The 24,435-nt window shown below is 34.1% G+C and overlaps 1 protein-coding gene across 1 annotated transcript in view; it reads left to right on the top strand.

Annotated features, from left to right (window-relative positions):
- LOC143679957 (uncharacterized) overlaps positions 1–20,973 on the top strand; it is a 137,985-nt gene extending 117,012 nt beyond the window's left edge. Inside the window, exons 8-11 of the mRNA XM_077156453.1 lie at positions 3,664–3,719; positions 10,610–10,724; positions 12,353–12,411; positions 13,475–20,973. The gene's annotated coding sequence lies outside the window, so the exon portion shown is untranslated. The remainder of the gene's footprint in view (positions 1–3,663; positions 3,720–10,609; positions 10,725–12,352; positions 12,412–13,474) is intronic.
- The last annotated feature ends 3,462 nt before the right edge of the window (positions 20,974–24,435 follow it).

Here is a 24,435-nt window from a genome sequence, read left to right as displayed (position 1 = left end):
TGATTTGCATGTACATTAAAGTTTATATTGTTATAATAATAAATAATAAAAATGACCGCTTTGTTGTTACCAATAATTTTCTATATGGTTGACTGACTGAGCCTTCCTTTGGCCAGCAATAGAGAGGCATAGTTAACAGGTGGAAATATTCACCGTAAAGTGAACATAGTTCAGGTGAGTACAATTGTGGGCCTTCCCTGGTAACACCCTTGCTTCTTAGAATCACTTAATGGCTCATACAGATACTGCCTTCCCTGAGACTCTATGCCAGATTTGCCTCTATGTTACCCCAGATACTCTTCAGTCACAATTTATTCAGTGACATTTCTGCAAAACATTGATTTAAACATTTCTGGAGTGTATGCATGTGCATGTGTGGGAGAACAGGAGAAAGGATGAAGCCTGAAGAGCAGAGGATTACCAAAAGAAAGGAAGTGGTCTTCTAAGGATCTTGTAGTCTAGCTGAAGAGATAAAATATATACATTGATGAAATGATTTAAGAAAACTTACAAAACACAATACTAAGTACAAGTTAGTTTACAAACTTCCTAAATATTGCACAAATACCTAATACATTTCTTTATTCTTTTAACAAATATTTAACAATATCAACTATGAACTATGTATTCTGCTAGACAAGAATAATAACATAATCTATGTTATATAGAATTAATCAGAATATCTTTCTAAATATTCTAAAGATAATATTGATTCAACTTTTCAAGAAAAAAATATACAAGGATCAACAGAAAATGGAAGACATTTGAAACAGCATTTTGTGTTGGAAAATAGGAGGAATGAATTATGTATTTGTTCATTCCTGTCTGCATCTTTCTAAAAAAATTCTTAGGAACCACATTCATTTATTTGTTGAACATTTTAAACCACTTAACTTATTGAACATTTATTGAATACCCATTATACAGCAAGTGTTAATCATTCCCCTAAGACAGACAACTGCAGACATTAGTAAGTCATAATTAGAGATATTTCAGAGTACAGTGGGGAAATAAAAGAGGAAGTAAGTGGCTCTTAAAGGGAGTCAGATATGACATCATAGAGAAGGTGACATGAATTAAGTCATAAAAGCTAAGAAGTTTTTGATCAGAGAGCAAGGTTAGGGAAGTACACTCAAGCACTGGAAGTACCATATGTCATGGCACTGTTGTGAGTCATCTTGGTTCTGTCAGAGAAATCGAGTACTAGAAGTTGAAAATGGCTAGAGTATAAGATTGAAGAAGGACACGGACCACAGGCCTTTACCTGCCATTGCCCCCCCCACACAGACATATACACACAGATACACACAACTTTTGACAGCTTAGCTACTTAGATTGTACTCATCCTTCATAGTCAGGATCAGAAATTTTTTTATCAGGGAAATTTTCCATGAACCTCCTGTACAGCTCAGGGACTTTAATTATATGCTCTCATAAAACTATCTTCTTTTCCTTGACAGCAGTTTTCTTAATGTAAATTTTAATTACACTACATTAATATGATTATTTTATTAAACTCTAGTCTCCTCCACTACATTACTGGCTTTAAGAGTTTTGTTTTAACCATGATAAGAAACATGTTAAATACATTATACATCACAAGTCAATTTTATATATATATATATAAAAATATACATACATATACACATATACAAGTAAAAAAAAACAGGTTTTGTGAAATAACACTTATCTTTACTATTTGTTGAATATACTTCCATTATTTTTCATTTAATAAATTGTTTATACATTAATTTTACAACCCACTTCCATTTGTGATGCAGAGTTTGAAAAACATTGCAAAAAACTGACACTGCATTAGAATAGAAACCATCATCTGTTTTTACTCCCAGTACTTAATGACATTTAGGGCATAAAAAACACTCAGTAGGAATTTACTAAATGAATGAAAGAAAAGAATAGCTTTAAAAGGTATTATTTTAAAGGTATAATTATCCCCATTTTCATCAGTGAGAAAAGAGGTTTTATAACTTGGTAAAAGCTCTAAAGCTAATAATAGGCAGAACTTGGATTCAGATTCAGCTTTATTTTACTTCTAAAACCATGCTAATTTCTCTTTTTATAGAAAGCGAAGAGAAGAAATGTCTAGGTTGCATATGGGAGGAGACATAAAATAAGTCTATTCATATTTGAGTTGCAATGAGTATAGAACTCTGAAATATAACTTACATATTAATTTTTATCATAAAATGATACGCTTTAAAATACTGCAAAAATAAATGAGGGATAAATGAAAAAGACAAAATGTTGATAACTGTAGAAAAAATTACTTGTGTACGTTTTAAGTTCATTTTTTAAAAATTAAGTTTTAAAAAACCACTAAAGTGTCATAATAAAATAACAATAAAAATAAAACTGGAGGAAAACTATTCTAGCTTTTACAAGTGAACACAGAATATACAATAGAACAGAAAAAGTCACAGGAAAGCATGAGTTTATTAAATGAGATAATATCTATAAAATACAAGATACAACATCTAGAACATAGAAGGTTAATTCATTGCCCCTTTCTACACTAGGTTAATCAAAGCCAGCTGTGAAAAAAATGTTGCTCATTATAAACAAAAAGAAAAAACAAAACAAAAAATGAAGAAAAAATAGCTCATTATAAACATTATAGAAGTCTTTAGAAAAAAACGCCACTTTGTGGTTACATAAACCATGAATTTCATATGTTCTTCATAAAAGAGGGGAAACATCAGTGTGATTGCAAATATAATTTAAAAATCATATAGAAGGTTTTATCTTTTTTGTATGTATATGCCTACCTTGCTGTATTCAAATGATACAGAGGTAATAGCCATGATCAAAAACTCATCAGCTAGAGATTACGTTACCTAGCATTGGTCTGAAAGACACAACATACCTCGACTATACATTTATCTCCTAGAATACTTTTTCATCCAGCCATTACTATATTGCATATAGAAAAAAAGATTGATTAAAAAGTTTTTCCACCCCAATTTTGAAAGTATTTCTTCCGATTTAAAAATAGTCAATGGAAAATGTGATACAGTACTGCCTTTATCTCCTGATTCAGAAATAGCATTGTGATCCGTTATTTAAAAAAAACTGTTCTGAGAATTAAGAAACTTGGTTTTAGTCCCAGCCTACTTCTAACCAACGCTTGTTCAAGGCATTTAATTCTGACTGCATTCCTTCTTTCTGTAACTCATTTCTTTCAAATGTCAAATGAAGAAAGGAATATCTGGTTTTCCTATCTCACTGGATTATTCTGAAGATCAGATTGGATAAATGAGAAAGAAAAATATGGGTATTTTTTAGACATATGGAAAATCACACACATGCACATGAATAAGGCAGTGTTTATTTAGAAGCCTAGGTAAAAAGAACTTCCTATTAGAGAAGCACGAGTGTGGAAATTATGAGATGACAGGAAGGCCATCTACAGTGACACTAAGGACACAATTAAGACCATTCCTACTGGTACTTATAATTGTGGATACCAAATGTCAAACCAGTAGTATTAAGCCATTATCTCATTTAGGAGACCAGAAATGAATTCCACTTTTCTGAAACCTTATCAGATAATTTGAGCCAAATTTTAAAATTCCAGTACTGGGTTCTAACTCCCTAGAGTAGGTTCATACTGATGGTCATTCTTGGTTCTGTTCCACCTCACAGCTGCTGATGGCCCAGGAGACAGATTCGTCACTGGGGAATCCCAAGCTGGTGAACAGGTGACATCCATAGGTCTTAGGTCCAACATCAAATTTTAGCTTCATTGACTTTCAGAATCTAATTCTAAATTCTCCTATTAATGTAGTAAAAATTTTAGAAATGGATTAGATAAGTTTTCAATGCTATTAAAGGATATTTCCTATGAGAAAGCACTAAAGAAATTGTTGTTTCTTAATTTAAAGAAACTGTTTACTAATATATGTCACAGTGTTGTTGGTCTGCCTCACAGACATGCCCCATATACATTTTCTAGCTCTGTGATTAAGTGATTCTTTCTATATAAGCATTGATGCTCTGAGTAGGATTACAGTGTCTAGGTGGTCTTTTCAGACTTTTCTCCAACTTGTGGTACAAACAAGGTAATTTAGAAGAAGCAGATTGTTTAACCTCCTTAGTAATCATGTAGATTAATTTTTCTCACTAGGGAGCGTGCCAGAGATTAGGTATACATATGTTTGTATTAAGAAATGGAACACTAATAGGCCATAAAAGAAGTATAATAGAAGCCCTTTTATTCAATGCTTTTGAGATGATTAATTGGTCATTTAATTGAAAATCAGTTAAAGTGAAGAATTGTTTTCTATTTTCTAAGTTTAATTGAAATAGAAATTTAACTTAAGTGTACATTTATTTGTTAATTTGATAGAAAGCCAAGACTTTTCTTATAGTAAGTATCTGCTATTTGAACTTCAGTCTGGTGTTTCTTACATAAATCACACCCATAAAGCATTGTCTGTGATTTCCAGTTTCAGTTTCTTTAAAGTGAATGAACACTTAAGGACACTGTAAAGCATCTAAGCATAGACTGTCTAGATTTTACAGTTACCTTAACCACACCTCATTTGACAACAGTTCTTTTTAATAGCATCCCTTTAGTTGAGTTTTTCCAAAAGTTTGACTTAATTTTATAAGGAAAAAGTATCTCTTTTCATACACATGTATCAATGGTTTGTGTAATATTTATTTAAATTACTTAATTCAATGACTATTATTGACATAAACAGATACAAATAAATTTGGGAACAAACTCAGTTGCTTCTTGGGGCAGTATTTTACAGGTGTAAAGAGAACAGTCCACCAACCTCAAACTTAAAGTGTGCTTTCGGCCTCTGTATTATGTTTAAGAAGAAATAGAAAGCACCTGTTAATCCAATGAGTTATGGAGAGCAGTTAAAAGATTTCTTACCTTATCAAATAGAACTAAAGCACTTCTCTCTCTTCACCTCCCCTTCAAAGTTTCCTCTTCCTGGGCTGGTAAACTCAACTACTACTACCAAGCTTTCATAAACACTGTGTAAAAATAAAGGTGGCAGTTGGGAAAAAACAACATCCCATGTCTTCTCTTTTTTGGCTTACCATGTACTTCCATGTACACTGACAATAGAATGGGGTTAAGGAAGTATATAAAAGAAAGGGTGGTGCCAGTGGTGGTGACCTGTCTCCTTCATCTCTGTATGCAAGCACTGAGGAGATCCATGTACACAGTTGTGAAGCTAGGTCTTGCATTGCAGTGATTAGATCATTTGTCCATGCTGAAAGCAGGCTAGTTTTAGTCCCTATAACCATTTCCCTAAAAAAAAGAACAGCCAGGTTTGGTTCTGTTTTTTAATAAATTAGTTTCCTTGTGACCTAATAACTTAATTGACTTCTTGGAACCTATTTCCATCCTCAGTGGAAATCTAAAGCCATAAAATAGCAATTATTCAAGCATTACTTGTATGCCATCCAAAAAATGTTGGGTCTAACATTTATTGAGCACACCTACTGTGTGTACCAAGCACTCTGCTAGGTTCTGGGGATATAAACTAGATTAAGATATGATTACTACACATAAGAAGTTTTCACCTAGTAAAAGAGATAAACAACTAAATATGATACAGTTTGTTGGGAATTGTCTTAGTTTTCCAGGGCTGTTATAACAGATACCACAAACTGGCTTAAACAAAAAGAATTTATTGCTTCATAGGTTTAGAGGCTGGAAATGCAAAATTATGGTGTTGGTAAGCCATACTTTCTCCAAAGTCTATAGTACTTCGGTGGTAGCCTGCCAGCAATCAATCTCTGCCTCTGTCACATGGTGATCTGTTTCCTTAGGTCTCCTCCTGTGGGTTCTACTTCCATGTCCTAATTTCCTTTGTTTATGAGGACTCCAGTCATATAGAATTAAGGCTTATGCTGATTCAATTTGGCCACATTTTAATAAGATCTTTAAAGATCCTATTTACAAATACATTCACACTCCTAGGGCCAGAGGTTAGGACTTATACATGTCTTTATTATAGAGGACGTGATCCAGTCCCCAACATGCATTAAACTAATGGTATGAAGTCAAGTGCTGTGACAGGTTGAACATTTCAGCCTGGGAAAATTAGGGAAATGACATTGGATCTGGGCCTCAGAGAGTTTTGCAAAAGCAAGATGGGAAAGGCTCATTCAAGGCAGAGAAAGTAGTATATAAATCAAGACACAGGGATGTTTAAGATAGTCAAATGGAATTCTTAGGGAAACTGCAAATAGTTGGTAGTGCCTACAGCCTACTAGGCCCATAAGTAGCACGTTTCCAGGGTCTTGTGAACTTCTTAAACCTTGTTTACTATTAGTTAAGACCTCCAACTGTACTAGAGAATTAGGAGCATGAGAAGAATTGTGAAACAGTTCAAATATTGCTAACTTCTTATAACTTCCTATAAAATCTTGATGGAAAGAAAGACCCAAACTATACAAGAAATGGATTTTCTTCAAATTTTCTGTGATGTCCTTTATCTATAACTGATCTATCACACAGACTTTTTTAACAATCTCAGAGACCTTGTGAGAGCCAAATTGCTCACTTATAGAAAGTACATATACTTGAACATTGGAGTGCCATTGCACACACTGAGATAGTGATTTAAAAAATGTCTTCTTGAGGTATCAAAATACTTGACCTTAAATCATTTATAGTTTGAACCCGTTAATTAGCACTGAACATGTTCAAAGAAAATACTATATAATTATAAAGTGCTGCCATTGGGCAAAGCTCAAAAAAATCCAATTCACGCTTCCATTAAGGAAATATCAAGATTTGAACTGTTTATATAATGAATATAAGGAACAGCAATAAAAATAAAAAGGGAAGAATGACTACTAATCTGGAAGTTAAAAGAAGTTCTTCACTTACTGCTAAAGTGTAGCATTTGCAGTTGGTTCAGTTAGGTGCAATTTATGTATCTGTGGAGGAGGTCACTATATTCTGGGAACACAAGCTCAGGCACAACAGAAACTTCCAGCAAATGACAAAGTGTCCAAAGAGCAGGGGAACAGATCCCATCATGAGTGATCTCCTGAGCAGCCCAGTTGCTTGGGTCAGGGTCAGCAAACAGCAGCATCGTATACTCTACTTCACGCAGAGAGGAAAAACCAATTTGTGCTGCCCAACTCAAGAAGAGAGAGCCCTACCACTGAGAGTTCTGCCTCTGATAAGCAACTGGGGCTTCTTCTTCCCAAATCAGGTATGATCAGGCATTTTAGTTGAACTAATGTCTCCCCAGGCTGCAGAATGAAAACATACTGAAATATTTGCAAAGAGTTGTAAAGGAGTGGAGAGCTGTGTAGGTGAAGGCTAATAGGTGTCCCCTAGGTATGTTGATAACTTGCCCAGCAGTGTCCACTCTACATAGATATATAAATATCTTTATATATCCAAAAATAGCTTTTAAATTGAGTTTAATGTATGTGCGCTGGCATGAGTCATCTACCTACCACATAGAATTGCTTCTTTTGGAGAGAGGCACATTTTTTTATTCATTAATCATATAGAAACTATTCATATAAATTGGTTTAATTCAAGAAGTGGAGAAAATTACAGGTCCAACCACAGTAGAACTTAAAATAAATTTAGCAAATATAGTACATCCTCTCAACTGAACTGAAGAAGGACTCTAGGCTAACACATCTCAGTCTGAGAAGGAACTACCATGAAATTCACATTAGTATTCATTTTCTGCTTAGCTGAAAAGACGCTTTCAGGAAAGGACTCACCTCTTTAGGCTGTATTAAAAGTTATTGTTCTTCAGGCACAGAAGACAGTTTTGATATTAGCACCTCCTCTAAAAAAACCACATGCATCAAGATGTTAATGCTTTTCATAAAAAAATTACTAAACTGCAAAATGGTCATATATAGTAGATTGAGATGCTCCATAGTAAAAAATATCTGGAGTTGAAAATTTTTAATAAGTTTTACATGTATTGAGCCCTAAGCTTTTCATTTTAAACTCTTTTAATATCTTGGTGGAAAATTACATTAAAATGTAACAATTTTAAATAAGTCTGGAGTGTCTCTTTTGTTCAAAGAACAGGACATTTGTATATAAAGCTCAGTGCCAAGTCTGATTCTAAGAATATCCTTGTCCAGTATCTGTGGGAGAAAAACATGGAGAACATTGGAATTGTAAGCCAAAAAAAGATAGCATGAAGAGTATATTGATCCAATATCACTCTTCTGTAAGAAATGGCACTATAAATTTTTTTTACATAAACTGTTGATTTATTAAGGAGGGTATGCCGTAGTAGTCTTTGTCTTTGGAATTAGACATACCTAAATTTAAATCCCAGTGCTACTACTTAATGGTGGGTGATCCTGGGCAAATTAGCTTATCTGTTTAAGTTTCTGACTCCAAACCTATAAAGTGATGATAATAATGTAGTAGTTGTGATAATGAGATGACACACATTCATTCATTCTTCTGGAAGAACTGTTTATTAGAGTATCTACTTTGTACTAGGTACTTTTCTAGGCCTTGGGGTGATAGAGCAATATGTCTGGGAAAGGGATGATTTAAGAGAGATTAATGCATGGCTATTTCCAAGATATAGAAATATATATAGATATATATAAGGGAAATATATAGATAGATATCTATAGATAGATAGATAGATAAAAGGGAAACCAACAAAGGAATGTGAAAGACTCAACTGCTAGCAGTAGTGAAACTCTATTACCACCTGTAGGTTTGAAGAGACATGACACGAGAGTGGTACTTGTACCTGGGGAGATTCATAGCTAATAGAGCAGGCTACCTAAATGCAGCCTGACCCTCAGTGATAGTGTCGATACAGCATTGCCAAAATGCAACCCACCAGGTAAAGAGCCTACTTTTGTCTGTCTCCCACCCTCTTATCTCACTGTTGGTCCCTCCCATTGGCTGAACCTAATCAGAAACCAGAGTGATGGCAATCTGGTCAAGATAGTCCACAAAGTCCCACTTTCTGGGCCACAACACAGTGTAGGGAATTGGTGGTATAATCTGGAGAGGCAAACAGAAGCTAAGACAAATCCCTATCTCTATAGGACTTTTATTCTAGGATATATAATGCACTTAACACTTCAAGCATAGCTTGAAGATTTAATAAATATTAACTATTTATGGTTTTCTTTGCAGCAATAATATTATGAACAGAAGCTTTCAAAAGCTTTTCTAGTAATGCATTTCCAGTTTAACTTTGATTGTATTTCCAGTGTAGGTTATTTTCTTTGACAATTCCTAAGATTTTAAATATTTATGAGGCATACATCTTTGGAAAGATATCTTTTTTATTGGGGAATGATGTTTTCTCAAAATTTTCTTTAAGGAAGAATTTGAAGCATTCCTTTTCTGAACTCTGATCTACATCATGGCTCAGGACAAGTGACTCTTCTGAGAATGGATCAAACCTATGAGACTGATCTTATATAAATATGCTTTTCCACATGTAGGGCAGGTGTTGTGGTCAGAAAATATTTAGCCTAGCTTCCTATGCCATCCATATGAGAGTTCAGACAATGAAAATCTTGGACTTAATATTCAACCCAAATCATGACAAACATTGGAATCATTTTTAAATGGTTTAACTACATTTGCTAGAATTATGCTATTTAGTTGAGAGTTGAATTAATATGTTTTAGAAAGATTTTCAAGAGCAGTAATTAAAATAATTTTTTGGTTTGTCTTTATTTAACCAAAAATACAGTTAATAAAGCATTTAGTTAATAAAGCACTTCTCAAGCCTCAGAAGTTCAGTAAATCACAAACGTGTTAGTTTTTCATAACTCATTCATAAAATCATATTGCCTACTGTATTAGTTAGGGTTCTCTAGAGAAACAGAATCAACAGGGAACACTTGCAAATATAAAATTTATGAAAGTGTCTCACGTGACTGTAGGAACACAGAGTCCAAAATCCACAGGGCAGGCTGCGAAGCCGATGACTCTGATGGATGGCCTGGACGAACTCCACAGGAGAGGCTCACCAGCCAAAGCAGGAATGCAACCTGTCTCCTCTGAGTCCTCCTTAAAAGGCTTCCCATGATTGGATTTAGCATCACTAATTGCAGAAGACACTCCCCTTTGGCTGATTACAAATGGAATCAGCTGTGGATGTAGCCGACGTGATCATGACCTAATCCTATGAAATGTCCTCATTGCAACAGACAGGCCAGCGCTTGCCCAATCAGATGAACAGGTACCATAACTTGGCCAAGTTGACACCTGTCCCTAACCATGACACCTAGCATTTATTTTCTTAACAGATTCTGAAATCACTTTACCTATACAAAGAAAGTTCACATTATTTGAGTGAGAGTCAATGGCAGAAAATATGTGGCAGTTACTCAGAAGGAAAATATGGCACCAAGAAAGGCATTGAATAGTCATTACCTTGAAGAACATATAAAGTCAACTTAAATCAAGTTAAAGCCTCTTTGGTATAAATGTACCTGTTTGTGGTTAGTTTTTATTACATTGGCCAAAAATAAATAAGACCCTAAGATTTTCATTTTATTGTTTATTTCTAAAAATGTTATGTTTCCTGGAGACTTTTCCTTTGTGATAGCAAAGTAATTCAACTCTCTTACATGTTTGTATTTTCAGCCAACTCAGATAGTAATGTCAGGACAAGTCATGTGGGTGACAACAGGTGCTCCAATCCCCTGTGGCACTGATGGAGTAGTACAAGTGGAAGATGCTGAACTTATCAGGGAATCAGGTAATGTATGTCATTACCAGGTCTTACCATGCTGTTTTTACTGTGGACTATTATGTCAGGCCCGTTTTCTGCAGTGCTTATGAGATTAGCCCAGTTTGTTGGTTATATTGGAATCTTACGTTGTAGTGCACAGGTCTCCAATAAATACAGCCTTCAGCTTAAAATTCTTTTGTTATGGGAGGGAGTTTTGTGATTATTGTTTTTATTATAACAGAATTTAAGCCATGTTTGAACCAAGAAATTTCACATTCAAATAAGGTAAAAACTGCCTCAAGATAGAACAAAGATATTAACTGTTGATATACTTTCTAGCTGAGAAATTTGTTCATTGATGCTAGCTTCTGAAAAAATATGAAGTCATAAGTTCAGAATGTAATGGAGAGGAATTTAACAAAGATCACTAGACCAGTTCTTAAATACTACATTACACTAAGTCAAGCATTTGAACAATGACATGTTCAGCTCTGCTTTTCTACAATCCAAGGAAAATTTCTCTACCAAATGACAGCCTAAAGATATTAAATTTAAGCCAATTCCCCCTTTGTTGCCTAAAATAATGGACTTGAGATCTTTTGGGGTCTCAAGCAGGTCTTCTTCTCCTGAAAACTAGTGGTAATTACTGAAACTAGAGCATTAGCCACTGCTCAAAGTAGAGTCATCTCAACTAAGGTTTTAATGACTGGCCATCTTTCTTGCTTTGTGAAGATACTTTAGAAATATTTTTAAAGCTGATGTTAGGGTGGTGCAATGGTGGTGCCTCAGTAGAATTCTCACCTGCCATGCCAGAGACCTGGGTTCGATTTCCAGAGCCTGCCCATGCCAAAAAACTGATGTGAAAAATAAATATTAAAAATTAAAAATATATATATATAACTTCTCCTGGGCTGCAAATAGAATGAAATTTGGCCATCCCAAGAGATAGCAACCTTTCTTGATCTGAGATTTTCCTGTTAATCATCTTTCTACATGGAGTACTTAAACAATTCAACTCTTAGAATTCAGGTCTCAATGCCTTCTGCTAAAATTGTCCAAGCCAATTTATTGGCATTAGGATAACCAACAGGGTGTTGAAATCTAAAACATGTGCATCCGCAAACTCTGCCAGATGACAACATGTTTCCAACATCACAATATTATTCACAGTCCATTAATGTAAAATTGATGATCACTATTAATTTATAGAAATATGCTACCAGGCAAACTACAAGTCTTTCACTGAAATTCCTCCATATAGCTGGGAACCTTGGCAAGGTGTTGAATCCATGATTCGTGTAAACAGAAAAGAAAGGTAATCTCCATGCGCATTCACTTTATCCTTTAAGGTAGCCATACTACCTTGAGAATGCTACTTGCAAAGCATATTTCAATCTTTGAATTGGTACTTTTTTTAAAACATGAAAATGAGATAAAATATTTAGTTTATTTCCTAGCACCAAACACCTTAATTTTTCAGGAACCTGTGATAGAAATTCATAGGGTTTTAAAAGGGTTAACAAATGGTTTTCTGTTTTTCCATGCTTTTATATACTCAGCCTATTTTATGGTAAAAGCATCTGGGTAAATCAATGATAATCAGAAATTCTGTTGGATTGTTCTGTTTCAAATTATACAGCCTGCTCTTATTGCAGGGCACTGAAGAACTTGAAGTGCAAATTTTGGTGCAAGCTTGGCCAGGCCAAGATATCAGGTAATTTCATAACATATAGAATATATAGCCAACTCCTGTTTCACAAATTTAGGAAAGTATGGCTATTATAAATCTACAGCTATATGAATTACCCATTAGTTTTCAGGGCTGTTAATACATAGCAAAATGAATGTTCTGAATTATTCATCCTATGTCTGCCTTACCTATTTTTTATTAAAAACACTAAAGACAAATGAAATAGTCAAAAGCAACAGGAGAAGGAGGTAATGTCATGAGCCTACATAATCCACAGGTAACTCTACCCCTAGATAATCCAGAATTACCTAACCTCACCCTTAAATAATCCAGAATTTGGTGTTAACACAGATAATTCCAGAATTGGATATTTACACAATTAGCTGATAGCCTGTCCTCTATTGAATACCAATAATAATGAAATAATCTGTTGCTGTTAGTTTACAAAGATGAGACAACTTTCTCACCATTAATAGTACATATACTTTAAATTATTTTTTCTTACAATGGATTAAGTTGGCCCTGATTCCATTAATACCACTGTTTGCTTAACATCTCTCATAACAAATCTACATTTCTCCCATCCTTCTGGCAGCAGGCCAAGATGAATGTATCCCTGGGGCTACATAACAAGAGTCACCTGAGTGGTCCAAGTGAAAATTACCTCTATGACTGTAACCTCATCAGCATCATTCTCCTCACCACAGAGCTAGCTAGCTATAGATTCATTCATGCCATTAGATATTTTCATACAAATTCTTGCTTTTTATCAAAGAAAGTTTGCAATTGCTGTTAACTTAATGAAATAAAATGCAATTTGGAAAATTATTTCCAAATATGAAATAGCATATGCCTATTTAGCAGTATTAAATACAAATCCTATTTCTGTCTTCCACTGTATAATTTCAGTTTTTTAAATGATAAAAGCATAGAGTTTTTAGAATTGTTTCATTTTATTATCCAGTTCCTCTCATCCTGACCTTTTTCTCCCTTTGAGTGTCTTCCTTCTCTGATGCTAAAGTTTCCCTCTTATATGAGAAAATGTTATTCCTAATCATACTGCTTATGGTTTTACTTTGACTTTCAGACCCATCGGCCATGATATTAAAAGAGGGGAATGCGTTTTAGCCAAGGGAAGCCACATGGGCCTCTCAGAGATTGGTCTTCTGGCAACTGTAGGTGTCACAGAGGATGAAGTTAATAAGTTTCCAGTGGTTGCAGTCATGTCAACAGGGAATGAGGTAAAAAAAATTTTTTTAAAAAGTTCAGGGTCGGGGGTGTGGGGAGCTGGGCTTACAGGTAAAAATATTTCTGACATCTGTGCTGCATTGTAAATAGAATGTTATCAATTATAGATTTTACCAATGGGTGTATATTCCTGTGACAGGGAAGTAATAGGTTGGCTTCAGTGTAGTTCAAGTAGATAAGAAGAAGAAAGAACTAGAGATTTCATATTAAGAAATGTTCGCTTCTATTATTAGAATGAAATATTACAAACTAATGGCTCTCTACACTCTCAGAAGACATAAAGAATATTAGCTGCTAGCTATAGATATTTAACTGTACAAATTCAATAATTTATTAGGACAATGGATTGTGACTACCTGCTGCAGAGATAATGGACAACCTCTTTGGAGGGGGCAGAAGATGTAGGGGATGGAATTCCATGAGTCAGGATACAATGGAATTGTATCCCTTAGCCCTCTTCTTGCTAAAAATTTCATGTGATCTAGAATCACCAGGAGGGGCTTAAAAATACGTTTTTCTCTTTTCCTATAAAGATAGCATCTCAAGCCATTCAGAATGTGTCAAAATGTCATTTTAATCCTAATCTTAAAAAGGAAATTAAGTCAATCTTTTTCTAAGGACTTCTGAAAATCTTCCTGCTCCCTGTTTTGCTTAGTTTGTACAAAACTTCAATCAGAGATGCTAAAATCAAACTGGAAACATTAAAAGTGAATCTAGTGGAAATTCAGAGCTTTATAGCAGAATCAGAAATGTTTGAGATTAAAAAAAAAATCCTTTAGCCCTCTTAAAGAAAAGTAGAACAGGTTAATTTTCTCTTTTATTTTAAGTCTCTTACTGTGTTCTGAAAATAAGCCCTTCATTTCTATTATTTTTAACTTCTTAAAATCATGGAAATTTTAAAAATGTAAATGGCCCATATAGTTTTTTTTTAACCTCAATCTTTGAAATTGTTAATCTCCTTTCCATCCTTTATTTAGGAGCCATAATATACTTGTTGAGATGGCACTTGTATTCATGCATTCACTCATTCATTCACTCATTACCCAATTGTACTAGATACAATGGTGAGAAAAAACAAAAGTAAGTCTCAGTTATGTTAGAATTTACAGTACAAAAAGTTAAGCTTTCATTATCACAGCAATGCTGGATTTAGAATGACCTGGCAAACTATAACTAAATGTATAGTTGTAATCTTATAATTATAATCTTATAATCTATAAAACCTTATAACTAAACATGCATTTGTAAAGTACATGGTGATGATTAGGAGTATACTTTAAGCCTGTGATAATGAACCTTTTTAGCATGGAGATCCTCTGGGCAGTTGGCCATAAATACTTGTGGTTGTACCACAAATGAGCATGATGTATATAAAATATTGAATTAACTGTGCAGAGCTGTCTGTGAACCTTTAAGATTCCTTTATCTTTTTTCTTAATGGCAGAACATCCTTATATTTGTAGTATTAATCATTTTCATCATCCACAGTGGCTAGCAGTCCATGAAGTTCCTTGGTTTATGGCATAAATCAATCTCTGTCTCTATTGTGTGGCCATCTCTCTCTTTTTCTGTCTCTGTCTTACTGGGTCCAAATGTCCTCTGCTTATAAGGATACCAGTTATATTGGATTAAAGGCACACCCTAATCAAATTTGGCCTCATGTGAATAATATCTTCAAAGACCCTAATTACTAATATGGCTTATTCATAGGACCAGGGTTAGGACTCAAACATGCCTTTTGTAGGAATACAATTCAATTCACACTATTCTCTAAAACTATTGATAGACCCAAAACAAACTTTTTTTCAATTTGATCCACATAGTAATAATTTTAATGTCCTAGAATCAACTGATACTATGCTTAGCCTCAGAAAGAAATTTCTTTTAAACTGATTAACTCAAGGAGCCATTCTTACTGTGATTTATTTATTTGCTTTGTGCATCTAAATGAATTCATGGTTGGCTTGGAAAAGCTAAATAGAATCAGCAAAATATTTTTCTATTATATAGCTATTTGGAAACTTTGCTTATGCTATTTTGCTATGTTCTCTGTAGTGTTTTTGTAGAACTGGACTGAGAATCTCAGTTATGCCCCACAGTACACTGGTACTATTATTTTAAGCTAATTTTTGTATTCTATTATTACTATTCACTAGTGACAGAGAAAGGTGATAGTGTGAAAATGGAGATGGTACTTATATTATGGAATCTAAAGAATATTTTGTAATTTTAGTTCTCTACCCCTATAGACCTGACTACCATTGAAGAGGCATTGATTCTATATAACTCCCTGCCACTACTTTCTCTGGCCTTCTGTACATATCATAGGTTTACAAGGGAACAATGCTTCTAGATTACAAAGTCTCTGATTCTACATATAGCTCCACATTCTTCCCCCTACTCCTAGTTAGTTGTTGTTTTGGCTCTCTATAACCATATAATTTAGTTTATTTCAACAAATATTCATTGGGTGACTCTTTCTTAGGCAGATTGGAGATAAAAGAGATAGATAAAGCATAGTGTCTCTCCTAAAGGCTTGAAAATCCTCAAGAACATACTCAGAAAACAACAGCAAAAAAAATCATTTATTTTCAGAGGCCAAAAAATATTATATTTGTCTATCAATGTGGATACAGTAAAGCTAGTCACAAGCTCCCCTTAAGAAGTGGTTCTGACTTCCTTTGAGATGTATGGCTTCATATATGTCCACTTTGTGAATCTAATCTCTAGTGCATTGTTCTAGTTTGCTAGCTGCTGGAATTCAATATACCAGAAATGGAATGGCTTTTAAAAAGGGGAATTTAATAAATTGCTAGTTTACAGTTCTAAGGCTGAGAAAATGTCCCAAATAAAGCAAGTCTATAGAAATATCCACTCTAAGGCATCCAGGGAAAGATACCTTGGTTCAAGAAGGCCAGTGAAGTTCAGGGCTTCTTTCTCAAGTGAAAGGCACATGGCAAACACAGCACAGTTTCTGTCTTATCTGGAAAGGCAAATGGTGAATGCAGTCAGGGTTCTTCTCTCATCTGGAAGGACCCATGGCGAACACAGCATCATCTGCTAGCTTCTCCTGGCTTCCTGTTTCATGAAACTCCCTAGGTGGCATTTTCCTTCTTCATCTCCAAAGGTCACTGGCTTGTAAACTCTGCTTCTTGTGGCTCTGTCATTCTGCTCTGCTCTCTCTGAATCTCTTTCATTCTCCAAAATGTTTCCTCTTTTATAGGACTCCAGAAACTTATCAAGACCCACCCACATGTGTGCAGACATGTCATCACCTAATCCATCTTAACCACCACTCTTGATTAAATCACATCTCCAGGGAGATGATCTGATTACAGTTTCAAGCAGACAGTATTGAATAGGGATTATTCTACCTTTATGAAATGGGATTTTGATTATAACATGGCTTTTCTAGGGGACATACATCTTTTCAAATCAGAACATATTTTCATAATAATTTCTTTCATGAGAGTACCATGGAGTTTTTCCAACAGCTACATAAGTGATATTTCAACAGATTAAATGAAGAAACAGATCTGAGAACCCAGCAGATGTCTATTAAGCCAGGCATTAATGAGCTTTTCAAGATTATTTTTTAAAAAGCATGAAAAATAAGTTGCCTATACTAACTTCATCATTATTTTTTAATGTGCCAGCATAATTTTAAAAAAATTTTTAGCCTTAATTTCTGTTATAGTAAATATTAATAGATATAACACAAATAAAAGCTGTTAGGGATCCTCAATAAATTTTCATTTAAGATTCTGTAAAGGGGAGGTGCAAGGGTAGTTCAGTGGTAGAATTCTCACCTGCCATGCAGGAGACCCTGGTTCAATTCCAGGCCCATACCTTCCCAAACAAACAAAATTCAACAGATAGTACTGCTATAAGGAGATACTCACGTGGAAAAAAACATCTGACCCCCACCATACAGCATGCAAAAAAAAAAGATCTTGTAAAGGCATCCTGAGACAAAAAATTTGAGAACTGTACTTTAAGAAAAAAATTATTCTTTTTCCTTGAAAAATGAAGAAAGCAGACAGCTGTATTTCTCTGTCATTATTTCTCTTAGTATAATTGCAAGCCCCCATATTAATTATAATGTTTAAGAAAATAACTAATTTCTGTTTCACAGAGAAACCTAGAGCCAACATATAAGGATTTTAACAGACTAGCAAAGCTCTGAAACACACAGAATACAACTTTTTACAGCCACAACCATTCCTTTTGTACCTTCTTAATGTAAAAAAGATGGATAAACAAGTTCATTAAAATGGCCGAACCATATATAGCCTCTCTGTAGCATATAAAAGACAAGAAGCAAAATATGTTAACTTAGAAACAAAAGTATATTAGTTCAAAATATGTTTAGCAACCAATGTTCACATCTTCTATCTATCTTAAAAATCATCTATCTGATTTTTCATTAATTAACTCAATATCAGTTCAAGATTTAAGTTACATAAAGAACTTGAAAATTATTTTCATGTTTGTATATTACAAAATATTATTGTTGAAATAAAGTTTCTCAGAATAATGATTTGATTTCATTGAGCACAATTTTACGTTCTTCACAATCTTAAACATTATGTAGGAATAGTTTTAGCTTATTTGATCAGTAAACCTAGATAAGTTAAGGTAAAACAAACCCAAGTGAAATAAAATGATTACTTTTATTATACTTAACATTGATAAATAAGAGAAAGAACATAGCTGAAGTTTTTTAATGACCAAAATTATTAAGCTAGTTTCATTTGCCAAAGATTTGCCTTAACTATGTGAACTTGGATTCTGAAAATGTTTCTGTTAGTGGCTTCTGTGAGAAGAAATTTTTTTAGTGTAGCATATTTTAAATATTATATATTAAATGTCCATATTATCTGGCAATTTTTGATATTCTATGTATATAATACCTTATATATATTATATAAATATATAATATATTACATATCTTATATAGAACTTACTCCATCTCTAAGCCAATCAGAACAGTGCCTTTAATTTGAGACAATACAGTCTAATTTATTAAAAACCTCCAGAAATAGGAAAATATTTCAAATTCACAAAACTAGGTAAAAGCCTTTCTGAAGTATAGACACAAACACATAAAAGAACATACAGCGTTAGTTCTACAGCTTCAGTCAACGGTCAGGAGTAAATACAAAAGCACAAAAACTAATCAGTCCACAAATCAAGAGCTGTTTTCCTTTCCAGAGAAGGAAAATTGATTGAGTTCAAAATGGACAATTAGACAAACAAAAAAGACTAACAAAACAGATTCTCTCACGCAACAGAGAATAGATTTCTATCATCCATATATAGATATCACCAAATGTTTGGACCATAAAACCAAGTGCCTCATCATTGCTACCACCGAAAGAGAATAACTTATTAGCTGTGTGTGCAGATACAAAAACAGAACCACAATCAGTAGAGGGAGGAAATTAGAGAAGCAGAAAATCAACAAAATTAAAATCTTATTTACTGCTTTGGCATTTACTCCAAGAATTAAAGAAAGATATGTCCAAGTTTAAGCCACCCATAAGATGAACTTCTCTGACAATGAAGTTTAACCATCTCTGTCAGATAAATCAATTGTGCATCTCATTGGATCCTCCAGAACTGTTAAACTATGGTGATTTTAAGATAAAGTCATTGATGTCATAATTATATAAAGTGTACACATCAGGTTAATTAACTGATTAATTAATGAGGGAATAGGTAAAATATTACAACCAATTCAAAGAAGAATTCAGAGAGCACACACATATGGGAAATCAAGAATGCTGAAATAAATTTGCTATTAGATGCAAAACTGGTGTATCCATCCACAGAGATTTTTAATAACCAAATAATTATATCTGCATTGAACAGGATTCATTTGAATTTCTTTGAATAAAAGTCACGTGCATTACTACCAGTTTTCTACAACTTATGTTGTTTCAGAATACTTTAAAGACAATGAAAGGCACAAATAACTCAGGAAGTTCTGCTACACTGGACAATCAGTAATCTTTTTTGCCCATTTCAAAGTCTTTTACAGTTTTTTTTGACACTGGTGTTTGTCCTTACCTGAACTGAATGAAAGGCCTTGCTCCTTCATCCTTTCACTTTTCTTCTTCCTCTTTGGCTTTGGATTTCAGAATATCAAAAATCCCTAGGTAGACAAAAACTTAAGAACAATGATAATTCTCAGCCTTGTATGTCTGATACAAGCTTTCCCTCTATCACAAGGATATCCCATTAGATGGAGAGCTGTTTGCAAAGAATGAAATGGGACATTTTTAACAACAGGGATTTTTTTTTAAGAAAAATAAAATACTTACATCCATTTATCAAATAGGTAATAAGCACCTACTTTCCAAACTCTTTATTAAAACCTTCAAAGCCTCTGCCTATCTCTCCAACCTCATCTGGTGTGCTTCTGCCATTCAGTCACTATTTTTCATTGCCTTTTCAGTCCTATACACACTCTTCACTGCTTCAGAAACCTGTGTGTGTGTGTGTGTGTGTGTGTGTGTGTACATGTCAAGAATTTTCTTTCCATACTACATATGGCTGAATTCTTCTTATCCTTCAGTGCTTAGCTAATATATCACTACCTCTTTTCAGATGGCTTTTCCTTACTCTCCTGCTGTTATTCTCTATCCCAGTACCAACTTATTTCCTTCAGAGCATATACCACAAGTTGTAATGATTTTGTTTGTTTACTGATTTTAACCTGTCTCCCCCAGTAGATTAACCAGAGATCTTTTAGTCAGGGACCATGTCTGTTTTATTCACCACTGAATCCCCAGCACATAGGCAATTCCTAGTACACAGTAGGCACTCAAAAATATCTTTGAACTAACAAATGACTAAATGAAAGGCATGTGCTGTTGATTTGGGATTCACGTTAATTAACAATAAGGAAAAAACGGTGTTCCTGTTCTCACAAAGATTATAGTCGAATAAGGACTACACATCCATTATCAAGCAATTCAGTGTAACCTAAGTGTGTGGTGTTGGAAGCACATAGTGTTATAAGAGAACATGAGAAAAGTCTGGCGGTTTCTGCTTCTGCTGTAAAGGACTAGCTTCTTCAGACCACCCTTCCCACCAAGAACAATAGTAAAAACTATATAAAATTAAAAATGTTTTAAAAGAAGACAAAAAATCCCCAAGAAAGCAGGTGTTTGAAGAGAAAAACCAAGACAGTCAGGGCTCAAGTCACCCAAATCCCTGAGAAGAGTGAACTACAGAGAAGTAAGTCTGGAATTCTCCACATATTTTACCTCAAGGCATTTACTGATTCCTCACCTGGAGGAGGGTGGGGAAGGCGGGTGGGTGGGTGAGTGGAGCATATGATGGTACAATGGCCAAGAAGCTAAGCATAGAAGAGCAGCTATAGGGCTGAGAAAATAAGCAAAATTTTCAGCAGTCTTAGGAGTTCAGGGCCCGTCATGGAGAAAAAGTCCTAGCAAACATCTCAGTCTTTCTGTTTAAACCCCTGAAAGGCTGGACTCTTCTATGAATAAGGACAAATTGAAAATAGACCAGCCTCCACCAAGACTAAAATCTAGCCTCTAATTATCTTGATTCCAGATTAGATCAAAATATTCTGTGTTTACCTTAACTAACTGCCAGAAGAAATTAAATCCTTTCTAAATATATCATCTAGAACCTCTTCAGTTTTCTATAATAATGTTTGTGCTTCAATTTTTAAGATGATCAGGTATATCAGAGATAGGACAAAATGACGAAAAATTGACATGATAAAATAATCCTGACATTTATATTGTGAGACATGGCCTTTATATAATTGTATTTAATAGGTTTAAGAAAAATAAATTACATAATGAAGACTTTTACTAGGAAACTAGAATCTATTCCCAAAAAAATCATGTGGAACTTTTAGAAAAGGGATAGAAAATATGGAAAAGAGCACAGGAGAAGTGCAGTATATGGTGATAGGTCTAATGTATGTCACTGGAGTCCCAGAAGGAGAGGAGAGAAAGATTAGAAGCAATATTTAAGAGATATTGTCAGAGAGTTTCCCAAAACAGATAAAAGACACCAAACCAGCCAAAACCATTCCTGCTGATCCTAAAGAACACCTAGAGTGTTATTTAAGATTCTACAAAGATGCCATGCACTATGGTAACTTTTCAGAAACCTACAACTTCCAGATGGGTCCCTGGACCAGGTAAGTCCTGTAATGCAGAGGGGCCAGCCTCTCCAGAACATCAGCTAGTTCTACCCCCAGCCCATATTATCAACAACCCCTTCCAACATGAAAAACTAGAATGGGCACAGCCCAAATATCCTTAAAGAATAGGAGAAAGATCAAAGGGGAAGGTGGAGTTATACAGAGAAGGTAGGGTTTAACAAATGAGTATGATTGATGAATTATGATATTGATATTTCTTTTAGTCTCCAGTATCTTAGAGCAGCTAGAAGTAAAAACCTAAAATTGTGGAATTGTAACCCATACCAAACTCTGAAATCTGGTCTACAACTAATTGTTGTGTTGTGCTTTGAAATTTATTACTTTTTTGTATATATGTTATTTTTCACAGTAAAAAAGATATCAAGCCATAGATTTAAGTTCTGCTAATCTCTAGTAGGAAACAAATAAATCATGTCTAGGCAATCATAGTGAAACTGCTGAAAGTCAAGGAAAAGAGATAATTTTCCAAGAATGACACATTACCTTCAAAGAACCAACAATAAGACTATTCAGAAATAATTTCAACAAATCATGGAATTAAGAACAATGGAATGGCATTTGTAAAATGCTGAAAGAAAACAACTACCAGTGTAGAATGTATATCCAGCAAAAATATCCTTCAAAAATGAAAATTTGGTGCACAGGTGGTTCAGTGGTAGAATGCTCACCTGTCGTCCAGGAGACCCAGGTTCAATTCCCAAACCATGTATCCCCTCCACCCCCTAAAAAAGAAAGTGAAATTAACACATTCTCAGCTAAAATAAAAACTAGTAGACCTACACTAGAGGGAGTTTTTCAGGTAGAAGGATTATAAAAACATAGAAATACAGAAGGAAATAAAGTATAAAAGAATGGCTTAATATGTAGGTAAATGTAAATGAGTTGATTGTATAAACTATGTTTTTTGCACTTAAAATATATGGAGAATAAATGTTTATATATATATGTTTTATATAGTATATGTAGAAAATATATGTAATATATATAGTTTATTTTGAAGTACATCTAAAACACATGCACACATATAATGTACACAGTGTTATACAGTACAAAAAGTGGGAGGGAAGTAAGTGAAGTTGGAATATTCTAAAGTTCTTGCATTATCTAGGAAATGATTAAAATGCCAAATTATGGCAGATTATAAAAAAATCAAGGATGTGCATTGTAATCCATAGAATATCCATTAAAATAATATAAGAATGTGTCACTAGCAAGCTAATAGAGGGGACAGAAAATAAAATAACACAATGTATTTGATTGATCCAAAAGAAAGTCTTAAACAATGTAAAAAGGAAACAAAAATAGATGCGACAAATAGTATGGTAATAGTTTAAACCCAAATATAGCAAGAATTCTATTAATCAAAGGCCTGGAGGCAAGATGGTTTTGCTGAACTGTGGAGAGAGATTGAGAGAAAAAAAGTGGGGCTAGATGGGAAGACAGTTGAGTTGTGAGAACAATGATTGTTAAAAGAGGCTAGAAAATAGAAAGAAGTATTAAGTTCAATTTTAAGCAGAATTTTTTTTTCTGCAAACCCAGAAGTTTTTAAAATATTATGTAATGTTCTAGTTTGAAAGCTGCCAGAATGCAATATACCAGAAATGGAACAGCTTTTAAACAGGAGAATTTATTAGGTTGCAAGTTTACAGTTCTAAAACTTGTGAAAATGTCCAAATTAAAACAAGACTATAGAAATGTTCATTCTAAGGCATCCAGGGAAAGATATCTGGGTTCAAGAAGGCTGACGGCATTCAGAGTTTCTCTTTCAACTGCAGAGGCACATGGCAAACATGGCAGGGTTTGCTAGCTTTCGCTCCAGGCTTCTTGTTACATGAAGCTACCCTGTGGGTATTTTCCTTTTTCATCTCCAAAGGTCTCAGGCAACATGAACTCTTAAGGAACCAGTAAGCAACCCCACCTTGAATGGGTGGAGACACATCTCCATGGAAACCATCTCATCAAAAGTTACTGCCCAGAATTGAATGGGTCACTTCTCCATGGATAATCAAAAAGCTCCCACCCAGCAATATTGAATGCAGAACATTAAAATATAACAAAGTTTTAGACTGACATAGGATTCATGGAATTAAGATTATTTTCAAACAATATGGCTTTATTTCCAAAATGCACATTACTTTTCAGAAATGTTCACTCATTTATTTAGCTATTACATTTGCTTTAATCTTTTTATTAAAGGATTTTCTCTCAATATTGAACATACAACTGCATTTCACTCCATTGTAAATCAAAGCACTATGAAAAAGTAGAAATTTCACTGTCATTCCTTTATAATAATAGTTAAATATTTAAATTTATAAATTAAAAATATTTTCCTCCTAAGTGGAAGAGAACAACTATTTACTTCTCTTATTACCTCTTATGTAATTATTAAGTACAAAAAAGGCTTCTTTATATAACAATAAATTCTAGCTCAGCCTACCAAATGGCTTGTCAAAGACAACCAGTAAAACCATGTTAAACTTTTAAACTGCCTGGTTTTATATATACTAGGGCTAGCAATAACTAATCACGTGTCCTTCAAATTCCTTCACCAATGTTCATTAAATGCTAATTATTTTATATTAATTACT

This window comes from Tamandua tetradactyla, chromosome 1 (genome assembly GCF_023851605.1).
Source record: "Tamandua tetradactyla isolate mTamTet1 chromosome 1, mTamTet1.pri, whole genome shotgun sequence".
NCBI lineage: Eukaryota > Metazoa > Chordata > Mammalia > Pilosa > Myrmecophagidae > Tamandua > Tamandua tetradactyla.
Note: the sequence above shows the minus strand (reverse complement) of the source record. Positions and strands in the feature narration are given on the sequence as shown.